Source organism: Schistocerca gregaria, chromosome 5 (assembly GCF_023897955.1).
Source record: "Schistocerca gregaria isolate iqSchGreg1 chromosome 5, iqSchGreg1.2, whole genome shotgun sequence".
NCBI lineage: Eukaryota > Metazoa > Arthropoda > Insecta > Orthoptera > Acrididae > Schistocerca > Schistocerca gregaria.
Window position 1 is genome coordinate 128,455,629 of NC_064924.1, and position 12,966 is coordinate 128,468,594.

Here is a 12,966-nt window from a genome sequence, read left to right on the forward strand (position 1 = left end):
ACATTCGAAACCGGAAACAATGCCCAGGAGAATCATTACTGATATACATAAAAATATTTTCTTTATAATCTGTTATAGGGATCGTGCTGATAGAATTTAAAATGTTCACATTAACTTTTGCGCTGCAAGCCGTTGGCTTCTCACGAGGTCAGTAATCCTGGTTGCCCCGTTCTCTGTAAAATACACTTGAAATCGCACGAAGGTTTTGTAGGCGAAAGAAGGACAGTCGTTGACGAAAAATAGATGCAACTTTGAAAACGTTGTTACTTGCAGCGCTTTTTAAATCTTTTTAGACATGCGACCCATGTAAGATGTCAATTCCTTTGCGAGAATGCAATTATTCACGTGCTTGTTTATGTTTACTCTTTTTCATAATAGTTGCAGTTTTAACACTTCTGTGCCCATCAGACGAGAATTTCCTTATTCGGTGGTATAATTTACTCTACATGGAAACTCGGCGTTATTTTGTTTACAGATTTCGTTTCTCGCAAACTCAAAAGAGAGTTTAGCGCTGAAGGTAATCACTGGATGACTTTGAATCACGTAAACTGCTGTAGTATAACGCGATTTAGTTACCGGATGTTTCCTTTTTCTTTATTTATGTGTTATTCAACCTTAGAAAATGAGCATTATTGTACTGATGCCCTCAATGAATGCACATGTATGTCGTATAAAATGTACAGAAGTAAGAACACAAATACCAATGCTTACTATGTCGGGAAAGTCCAAAACAGCACAAATAACATTGTTCTCAGCAGATGTTACGTGTTTGAATAACGTAAACCAATTTTTCCCTTCTGTTGTAAATGTTTCGACGATAGAAATGAAACATCCATAAAGAACATTTGCAACCACGTCCATACAGTGTAAACTATATGAATTACACAACAAGGGCTACTTCTCATTGCCCAACATATTATGATTTCCTCCTGTTCTGTTTGCATGTGAGTAGCATAAGTGCCTCTATGTGCACGTCGGCTTAACTGTTTTGTGGTCTCTGTGGGAACAATTTGTAGGAAGCTGCAGTACATTCCCACATTTGTCATTTAATGAGGAACTAGGGCGTAGCACAATTGTAGGATTGAGACAGTAATTGCAGATGAGACCAATGCTTACTGCACTTGGAGTTGCCACATGTTCCACACCAGGAAGTCCCTTCTGTACAACCTAGTCACCCACAGTCATTGCATCTGCAGCGATAAGCAGTTCCTCTCGAAATATACCGAGGGTGTCACTGAAGCCTTCACTGACTGTAGTTATCTTCCCAACTTTGTACAAAAACAAATCTCCCCCTGCATTATCTTTCCAGTCTCCTACCACATCCCAGAGTCCCATCGTCCAGCCACAGAGGAGCATTCCCCTCATAATTCCGTACCACACACGACTGAAGCATCTGAATTATATTCTCCGTCAGGGTTTTGATTACCTCTCGTTATGCTCTGAAATGAGTAATGTCCTTCCCACTATCCTTCCGACCCATCCCACAGTGGTATTCCGCTGTCCACCAAACCTATACAATATACTCATCCCTCCTTACACAACGCCTGCCCCCAATCCTTTGCATCATGGTACATACCCTGTAATAGACCTAGATGCAAGACCTGTCCCATACACCCTCCCACCACCACCTACACCTGTCCGGTCACCATCATCACCTATCCTGTCAAAGGCAGGGCTACCTGCGAAACCAGTCACGTGGTCTACAAGCTAAGCTGCAACCACTACGCTGCATTCTATGTGGGCATGATAACCAACAAGCTGTGTGCCCACATGAATGACCTCTGACAAACTGTGGCTAAGAAACAAGTGGACTACCCGCTTCCTGAACACATAGCCAGACATGATATCCTTCATTTCAATGACCGCTTCACAGGCTGTGCCATATGGATCCTTCCCTCCAACACCAGCTTTTCTGAATTGTGCAGGTGGTAACTTTCCCTGCAATACCTCCTACATTACCGTAACCCTACTGGCCTCAACCTACGATAGTCACTGTTCTCAACCATCCAGCTCCTTCCCTGTTCCCATTCCAGTACTATACAGCCATCATTCCACCATCACATCCAGTCATTTTATTTCTCTCCTTTTCTGCTACTTCCCCCCCCCCCCCTCCCCTTCTCTCACCTGCCCTCTGTCTAACCTGCAGCACTTCACTGTCTGCCAGCCCCACCATACTATCCCTCCCCCTCCCTGCCCCAGCCTCCTTATCCCCACCCAGTTACCACTCCCATCATGCACTGGTGCTGCTGCTCGCAATGTGGTTTCCTTTGCCTCAGACTGCCAACGGGAATGCAAGTTGCATTTTCGTGCATATGTGCATCTGTGTGTCTATTGTTGACGAAGGCCTTAATGGCTGAAAGCTATAATTGTGAGAGTCTTTTTGTTGTGCCTATGTGTGACTCAACATCGCCGCAGAGCATATGGTGAGTAGCAGCTTTCCTTCTCATAATATTGTTACACTATAAGCAGTATTAAAGCACATGCAACAGTACCAGATTAGGAATTAACCATCTAAAACCTAGTGACTGAAGAACATAAATGCTAACCTTTCTAAGTGCCATTTTTTTCAAAATCCATTTGCCATGCTATTGTGTTCTTGCTACTCTGTTGCATGCCCCTAGAGTTGTTTCAAGTGTGAAATTGTGGAGAAAATGTTTCAAACATACATTAGTAGATGACACATGGCCTTTGTGCTAGACAGTGCTTCCCTCTGGAGTTCCAACTGCCATGAGTCAAAGTCTCTTGCATTTAGTTGATGCACAGATTGGGTGTTAAGCAGAGTGCATGTAAGCCTTTGTTTTTTTCCAATAAAACCTTTTTCTAATGGAAGAAAATAATCAGGGTTTCAAAAATAGCAAATAGTTGGAGAAGTGAACAAACAAAAATCTGTTGGTAAAATGTTATAAAATGCCATTTCTTTCTCAGCATCACAGGGAGTTATTAAGTAAACTTTGCAACACCTGATCTGAGGAATGGCATTGTGTTAGAAATATAAGTCAGTACTGAAATAGTTTTTCTTGAATTTAATGTTGTTATTCTCTCCTACACCTACATTTTGTAAAAAATGTACAGAAGTATGAAAAATGGTTTTTGTTGCAAATGGTCCTATAGTTTATACATTACTGCTGTATTTCTGTAATTTTATTAAAACAAATAAAATGTAGTACCTCAGTTTTAATGGCATTTTAAACAAAGCTTTCTTGTTGGCAATTTAATAAATCATTTAGTTTCTAATTTGCAGTGATGAAATAAGCAGCATATATTTGTGGTGTGAGCACACCTGCTAAATTTTTAGATATGAATAAATTTTGTACAAAAAGGGAGACACTGCTTTTTGGCTCTCCTGGAAAGTGTGAGATTTGGTAGCTAAAAAGTTTGACATTTGCACCCATCATATGTGAATGAAGGTAACCAATAGGACTACTACCTTTCACCTGCTCTTCTTAAAACATCTGTGGATGATACTGTATGAAAATGGAAAAAAAACTGTTTAAACCCAAAGTAATAAAAACTGACAACAGCAGCACATTACATGCAAATTTGCTAAAGATTTGTTAGTTGTAGATGACACAGAAGACAAGCTACAACTCACTAGTCATAAATTGAATCAGATCTCCTGAGACTACAATTTACTGATTCCAAATAATAAAACAAAAGCAATGATATTCATAATAATATAACCACGTAGTTGTTGTTGTTGTGGTCTTCAGTCCTGAGACTGGTTTGATGCAGCTCTCCATGCTACTCTATCCTGTGCAAGCTGCTTCATCTCCCAGTACGTACTGCAGCCTACATTGTTCTGAATCTGATTAGTGTATTCATCTCTATGTCTCCCTCTACGATTTCTACCCTCCATGCTGCCCTCCAATACGAAATTGGTGATCCCTTGATCCCTCAGAACATGTCCTTCCAACCGATCCCTTCTTCTAGTCAAGTTGTGCCGCTAACTCCTCTTCTCCCCAATTCTATTCACTACCTCCTCATTAGTTATGTGATCTACCCATCTAATATTCAGCATTCTTCTGTAGCACCACATTTCAAAAGCTTCTATTCTCTTCTTGTCCAAACTATTTATCGTCCATGTTTCACTTCCATACATGGCTACACTCCATACAAATACTTTCAGAAATGACTTCCTCACACTTAAATCAATACTCGTTGTTAACAAATTTCTCTTCTTCATAAACGCTTTCCTTGCCATTGCCAGTCTACATTTTATATCCTCTCTACTTCTACCATCATCAGTTATTTTGCTCCCCAAATAGCAAAACTCCTTTACTACTTTAAGTGTCTCATTTCCTAATCTAATTCCCTCAGCATCACCCGACTTAATTTGACTACATTCCATTATCCTCGTTTTGTTTTTGTTGATTTTCATCTTATACCCTTCTTTCAAGACACTGTCCTTTCTGTTCAACTGCTCTCCCAAGTCCTTTACCGTCTCTGACAGAATTACAATGTCATCGGCGAACCTTAAAGTTTTTATTTCTTCTCCATGGATTTTAATACCTACTCCGAATTTTTCTTTTGTTTCCTTTACTGCTTGCTCAATATACAGATTGAATAACATTGGGGGGAGGCTACAACCCTGTCTCACTCCCTTCCCAACCACTGCTTTCCTTTTGTGCCCCTCGACTCTTATAACTGCCATCTGGTTTCTGTACAAATTGTAAATAGCCTTCGCTCCCTGTATTTTACCCTTGACACCTTCAGAATTTGAAAGAGAGTATTCCAGACAACATTGTCAAAAGCTTTCTCTAAGTCTACAAATGCTGGAAACGTAGGTTTGTCTTTTCTTAATCTAGCTTCTAAGATAAGTCGTAAGGTCAGTATTGCCTCACGTGTTCCAATATTTCTATGTAACTGATCTTCCCCGAGGTCTGCTTCTACCGGTTTTTCCATTTGTCTGTAAAGAATTGGAGTTAGTATTTTGCAGCCGTGACTTATTAAACTGATAGTTCGGTAATTTTCACATCTGTCAACACCTGCTTTCTTTGGAATTGGAATTATTATATTTTTCTTGAAGTCTGAGGGTATTTCACCTGTCGTATACATTTTGCTCACCAGATGGTAGAGTTTTGTCAGGACTGGGTCTCCCAACGCTGTCAGTAGTTCTAATGGAATGTTGTCTACTCCCGGGGCCTTGTTTCGACTTAGGTCTTTCAGTGCTCTGTCAAACTCTTCACGCAGTATCATATCTCCCATTTCATCTTAATCTACATCCTCTTCCATTTCCATAATATTGCCCTGAAGTACATCACCCTTGTATAGACACTCTATATACTCCTTCCACCTTTCTGCTTTCCCTTCTTTGCTTAGAACTGGGTTTCCATCTGAGCTCTTGATATTCATGGAAGAGGTTCTCTTTTCTCCAAAGGCCTCTGTAATTTTCCTGTAGGCAGTATCTATCTTACCCCTCATGAGATAAGCCTCTACATCCTTACATTTGTCTTCTAGCCATCCCTGCTTAGCCATTTTGCACTTCCTGTCGATCTCATTTTTGAGACATTTGTATTGCTTTTTGCCTGGTTCATTTACTGCATTTTTATATTTTCTTCTTTCATCAATTAAACTCAGTATTTCTTCTGTCACCCAGGGATTTCTACTAGCCCTTGTCTTTTTACCTACTTGATCCTCTGCTGCCTTCACTACTTCATCCCTCAAAGCTACCCATTCTTCTTCTACTGTATTTCTTTCCCCCATTCTGGTCAATTGTTCCCTTATGCTCTCCCTGAAACTCTGTACAACCCTTGTTTAGTTAGTTTATCCGGGTCCCATCTCCTTAAATTCCCATCTTTTTGCAGTGTCTTCAGTTTTAATCTACAGTTCATAACCAATAGATTGTGGTCAGAGTCCACATCTGCCCCTGGAAATTTCGTACAATGTTTGACCTGGTTCCTAAATCTCTGTCTTACCATTATATAATCTATCTGAAACGTGTCAGTATCTCCAGGCTTTTTTCATGTATACAATCTTCTCTTATGTTTCTTGAACCAAGTGTTAGCTATGATTAAGTTATGCTCTGTGCAAAATTCTACCAGGTGACTTCCTCTTTCATTTCTTCCCCCCAATCCATATTCACTTACTACGTTTGCGTCTCTTCCTTTTCCTACTATCGAATTACAGTCCCCCATGACTATTAAATTTTCGTCTCCCTTCACAATCTGAATAATTTCTTTTATCTCATCATACATTTCTTCAATTTCTTCATCATCTGTAGAGCTAGTTGGCATATAAACTTGTACTACTGTAGTAGGCATTGGCTTCGTGTCTATCTTGGCCACAATAATGCAGTCACTATGCTGTATGTAGTCGCTTACCCGCTCTCCTATTTTTTCATTCATTATTAAACCTACTCCTGCATTACCCCTATTTGATTTTGTATTTATAAGCCTGTATTCACCTGACCAAAAGTTTTCGCTAATTCCCACTATATCTAACTTTAACTTATCCATTTCTCTTTTTAAATTTTCTAACCTACCTGCCCGATTAAGGGATCTGACATTCCACGCTCCGATCCGTAGAACGCCAGTTTTCTTTCTCCTGATAACGATGTCCTCTTGAGTAGTCCCTGCCTGCAGATCCGAATGGGGGACTATTTTACCTCTGTAATATTTTACCCAAGAGGACACCATCATCATTTAACCATACAGTAAAGCTTGGGAAATATTACGGCTGTAGTTTCCCCTTGCTTTCAGCCGGTCACAGTACCAGCACAGCAAGGCCGTTTTGGTTAGTGTTACAAGGTCTGATCAGTCAATCGTCCAGACTGTTGCCCCTGCAACTACTGAAAAGGCTGCTACCTCTCTTCAGGAACCACGCGTTTGTCTGGCCTCTCAACAAATATCCCTCCGTTGTGGTTTCACCTACGGTACGGCTATCTGTATCACTGAGGCACACAAGCCTCCCCACCAACGGCATGGTCTTTGATTCATGGGAGGGGGAACATAGGCACGTAGATAAAAACTTACTCAACAGGCATATCATGAATGTTATTTTTTTTAACATAGCCATGTAGATAAAAATAACATTGATGATATGCCTGTTGAGTAAGTTTCTCATTTCACTATCTACGCTGGATGCTGGTTATAACTATAACATCAATAAACACATAAAACTCAACAGATTTTAAGCAATGTGTGGTACAATTAAATGATATATGAAAGGAAAAACAACTCAAATTTTATAAATTTATGGCTATTGCAGTGTTTTTATATATTCATTTGGAATATATTCATTTATCATCAACAGCCATGCTGCAGTGGATATGCCAGTTCCCATCATATCACCAAGGTTAAGCACTGTCAAGCATAGTTGACACTTAGGTGGGTGACCATCCAGGTTGCCCTGTTATGTTGACCTATCGGAGTGCTCGCAGCCTCGTGATACCAATTGAGGAGCTACGTGACGGTGTAATAGCGGCTCCAGGTCACTAAAACTGACAAAGAATTGGGGGGGGGGGGAGGGTGGAGTGGTGTCTGACCCCATGTGCCCTTCCATATCCATATCCAATGATGCCAATTGGCTGAGGATGACACAGTGGTCAGTCGGTACTGAGAGGCCTCCCGAGGCCTGTTCAGGGTTTTTCGAATTTTTTATGTGGCATTGTTATGAATCACATTAATGACCAAAACTAAAAGTAACATTATAAGCTATATATGTATAGTTAACTGAGCTAATGGTTGTATTCAGGAAGTCTTAAAATTGTACTATATGCGCTCATAAAGAATGTGCATGCCATGTGCTATATGCTGGATGTTCTCCCTTTCCACTCCACTGTTTGGCTTGGGATACATGTGTAGTTGTTATTTATACAATGAGTCAAAACATTTGCCGTAGATCTCATTAATTTTAGAATTACCCAGGATTTTCTTAGGAGTTCAGAGCCTATTGATTTTTCAAAGCTACATAAGAATTTCTTGAGATCCACAATGACAGTACCGTCCCAGGCTTTCTTCCAGTGTAGCACAATATCAAAGTCTTTTTCCCCCAAGCATATAGCTTCTGATAAGATAAGATAAGATACCTTATTGTCACATAACATGTTTTTATACAATCATTCGATTGAGAACATTGGTGACTCTTCAGTCTTTAACCTAAGTTGTTATAGTATTTTTTCTATACTACAGGAAATACGTAATACATACATTGCTTATTATAATAAAAATACAACATTATATTTTAAATATTTTTCGTAACTCATCGAATCATTACCATAGCCTTCACATAACTATGTGAAGTATGGATGTACTGAACGGGAATACAAACCGCCATTCAAACTATAATTCTATATATAAACATGAATATACAGTGAATGTGTATACTTTGTATCTATACGGCTTTGAAAGAATACCATTTGTACTTGTATCTTTACTCCCCATTCTTATTTATAAATTCATCTAAACTATAACATTGCTTTTTATTCATTTAGAAATTCTTCTAGACTATAATAACATTTGATTTTTAGGTATGTGCCAATGGCCTCCAATGTGGATTCCCCAAATATTGACGTTATCTTATTTCTGATCTTCAGAGCCATGTAATATGGAGTATTTTCATATGCTGTGAGTCGGTGACAAGGTAGCATGTATTTCAATTTATGTTCAGTTTCATAGCCATGTGTGAATGTATTTTCTTCAAGCAGATGCGAGTTTTTCTGTTCAAAGAGAAGTATTTCATATATGAAGATGGGAGGGATTGTCATGAAGTCCGGGCTTTCGAATAGTGGTTTGCATGAATGTCGGAATCAATTGTGCTCAGTTCTTTACCTGACTATTCTATTTGTGATATACATTTAGTGGTTTGTTTGGTCCTGAAGTGTATGATTTGGGTTTTTTCAAGATTTAATTTCATAGCATTATCTTTTATCCATTGTTCAAGTTCTTGTAAAGTTTGTTTCGTGGTCCTTCCTAATTCATCAGTGTTTTTGCAGCAGACTACAGCAGTTGAGTCATCTGCATAAAGTATAATATCTGTATGTACTTTGCTAGGCATCTCATTTATGTAATATAAGAACAGAAGTGGTCCTAATATCGAGCCCTGGGGCATGCCTGCTTGAATTTCTTTCCAGCTAGACCAAGTTTCCTCTCCCTTTTGTGGAATCACCACCCTTTGTTATCTGTTTTTGAGATAAGATGAAAACCATCTTATAGATTTTCCATGGAAGCCATAGGTACCCAATTTTTGGAGCAGTACCATATGGTTTACGCTGTCAAATGCCTTTGAGAGGTCACAAAAAATAACGTATACACTTTTTTGTTGTCAAGGCATTTACTTACTTTAGAGATTACTTCATTTACAGCTTGTAAAGTGTTTCGTCCCTTCCTAAACCCATATTGGTTATTGAGAATAATATTACCTCCCTTGTTGTACTTTTCTAATTGATTACATACTATTCATTCAACTATTTTAGAGAAAACTGGGAGCATAGACACTGGGCAGAAATTTACTAAATCATCTTGTTTTCTCTTTATAGATTGGACAGACTTCAGCATATTTCAGTCTGTCTGGAAAGCAGCCCTCATCAAATGATTGGTTTACTATTTTACAGATTTGAGGTGCAATGCTGTCACTTCCTGCCTTTATGATATTTTTTGGAATTTCATCCCAGCCCACAGATTTTAGATTTTTTGGGGATTGTATGATGTTAGCTACTTCATTACACGATACTGCAGTAAATTTAAACTCTCTTGATTCCTGCAGTACTGCATCAGGTCTTGTTTGTGGAAGTAAGAAGTTATGAATTTTGTTTGTGGTTATGAAGTACTTATTAAATTCTTCACAGATGCGCCGAGTGTTAGTAACAGTGTTCCCACCAATTTCTAGTTTGTAATTAAAATGTTTTGTTTCTTCAGTACCTGTTTCTTTCTTGACAACCTGCCATACTGCTTTTGATTTATTTGAGGCATTAGCTATATATTACTGTTTGCCAATTGTTTTGCTTGTTTAACTACCCAATCAAATATTTTTTTGTATTTGGTTTTGTACCTAATAAATTCAGCATCATGGTTGGTTTTCGCTTCTGCAAATGGTGATTTTTTTAAAGTGGCTTTTTTGAATATTTATGTAATTAGAGTAGGAATGGAAAGGATGTTGCTGACTATATTGAATTTTTCAAAATGCTGCTAAAAGTGTGTGTTGTCTTCACACTTGTGGTGGAGATATATGACTTAGAACTGATAGCCACAAGATGGAAGTAAACTACTTGTAATTGTGCCTGAAATAATTCACATTGTGTGATTTAATTTGATGTCTATTTTCTTGGTGTGGGGGCTATGAATTCAGATTGGGCAGTAGTATTCTGCTACTGAATAAACCAGAGTTAAAGCTTTTGTTTGTAGCATAGTTTCCAAAGAGACCCTTGTGATGCCACATGGCTTCTGTACAACACTATTCCTTGTATGGAGATTTGCAGCTGTTTTTGTCAAGTGTTCCTTGTAGCTTAACATTCTGTCTAAAATAACTCCTACATAAATTTCACAAAATCAAGCAGAAAAGCTTGGACCATTTTGCAAAAGCTTGGGAAAACTAGCAAGCTGCTTCAGGTCAATATATTCATCTCTCCTAATGTGGCTGCTACCCACATAGTTAACACTGCAAGAGCCGCACATGAAAAACATTGGTAATAACCAAAAAGGATGAAAGCTGTGTAGATGTATCTGCATCGACTTACATACTGTACAATCCACCATACAGTGTGTGGTAGTGGGTACCTTTACCACTACTAATCATTTCCCTTCCTCTCCCACTTGCAAATAGATCGAGGGAAAAATGACTGTCCATATGCCTCTGTACAAGCCCTAATTTCTTGTATCTTATGTTTGTCATCCTAATGCAAAATTTTATGTTGGTGTGTGTAGGATCATCTGCAGTCTGCTTCAGTTTCCAGTTCTCTAAATTTTCTCAATAGCATTTCTCAAAAAGAATGCCGCATTCCATGCAAGGATTCCCATTTGAGTTCCTGAAGCATCTCCAGAATACTTGGCATGTTGATTAAATCTACCAGTAACAAACCTAGGAGCCTGCCTCAGAACTGCTTTGATGTCTTCCTTTAACCTGACCTTGTGGGGATCCCAAACACCTGAGAAGTATTCAAGAGTGAACTGCGCTGGTATTGTCCTGTACAGATGAACCACACTTTCCTAATACCCTCCCAAGAGATGGAATTCCTTAGCTCAACAGAATGGTGTACACGACTGGATAAGATAGGGAACAATGTAATCAAAGAACAGCTTAAAGTTTTTAATATCAATGGAAAAATAAAAGACATAGAAGAAAGTATGGGGAGTGTTTAAGTGGAATGAGAAACAGTAGAAGATAAAAAACAATTTACATTTACAAGCCAGTGGCTCAAAGAAGCACTGGAAGATCTAGAAAGAGGGGGGAATGACGGGAGTTGGAATGTACCATATGGCCTAATATTCTTTGAAAGGGAAGAAGAGAAGACTAAATAGTATTAGCATTACTATAAAACTGATGTTATTATGACACCCAGTGAGGTAACTTTTATCATAAAAATGCATGTTTATCTTAGCATACATGTCTTTCTGTATCAGTAAGTAAGTGATATAAGTTTGAAATATGATGTACACTGAAACTTCATGGCAGATTAAAACTGTGTGCCGGACCGAGACTCTTAAGTTCGAGTCTCAGTCCGGCACACAGTTTTAATCTGCCAGAAAGTTTCATATCAGTGCACACTCCGCTGCAGAGTGAAAATCTCATTATGATGTGCACTGTTTCCAGATGCAGTCAAAGTCAACCTATACAGCAGCAAAAGCTCAGTCAAAGACCAATGACCCGTCAAGACAGTCTATCAAACATGGACGCCAAGCAGATGTAGGAGATGTGGTAAAAACTGTTTAATTTTGTACATCACTAGTGTAATCACAAAATGTTACTGTTATACTTTTTATTTAATTAATGAATACTAAAAACCTGAGTCAGAAAATAATATTAAATGTTGTTAGTTATGGAACGTGTGTAGTAAATTGAAAATATTTCACATTTAAACATAGTTTTCATTGGAATCTATGCAAGTATGCTGAGATTTTACTGATGCCTGGGTTTATATAAAAAAAAAATTCAGCAGACTCACATAGTTACCACATGTGTGCAGCCTCTTTTGCTTTGGCATTTCCTTGAAACTTCTTGAGGCAGATTGCTTCGTTGAGTGGTCAAAACGTATAATACTTACTCATTGTTAGACAACATGAATATTCAGGTTATAGTAAATCATATCATCATTTTGTATTGTTAACAGGACTGTATGAGCTGGCTGCTATGGCTGAGCGGTTCTAGGCCCTTCAGTCCAGAACCGCCTGCTGCTGCGGTCGCAGGTTCGAATCCTGCCTCAGGCATGGATGTGTGTGATGTCCTTAGGTTAGTTAGGTTTAAGTAGTTCTAAGTCTAGGGGACTGATGACCTCAGATGTTAAGTCCCATAGTGCTTGGAGCCATTTGAATCAGGATTGTATGAGACCTTGCATGCTTCAGCTGCAGTAATACACCTGTACTCAGTATACTGCAATGTTTTGTAAAAGTTGTCAAGTAGGTTGTGGTATGACTTGTTGTCTATGTTGGATTCTCTTTGCACATAATGTCCACACCTTATAATCCCAAAAGAATGTTGTATCTATTTTTCAGTTGTTAAAAAATTTCTTGAGTTTAAACATAGATGAGTGTGACTGCACTTTGCTTGTTCATTTAAGTTTTGGTGCAGAGAAATGTCCTCAGCTTTCAGATGAATTTTTTATCAGCTAGAGAGAGTACTGCACTCAAATGGGGCACAGTGTTGTGCCAGGTGCTATGGATGGCGGGAGAAAGGAGACAGAGAACTTTTGGGAAGTTTGAGAAGGGGTGGCTAACAGTTGGTAGGCGAGGCAGCAGAACACAGGGTAGAATCATGGCGCTGATGTGCTTGTTCTCTCTGCAAGTGTGGCTAGTTGTGTGCAGCACACAGTAATGA

At 38.8% G+C, this 12,966-nt stretch overlaps 1 long non-coding RNA gene across 1 annotated transcript; it reads left to right on the plus strand.

The window, feature by feature from the left end:
* The first annotated feature begins 412 nt into the window (after positions 1-412).
* Positions 413-12,468, plus strand: LOC126271853 (uncharacterized). The gene is made up of 3 exons (XR_007549152.1): positions 413-517; positions 11,746-11,850; positions 12,263-12,468. It is a non-coding gene; the product is annotated as an uncharacterized LOC126271853 (long non-coding RNA).
* Positions 12,469-12,966: the final 498 nt, after the last annotated feature.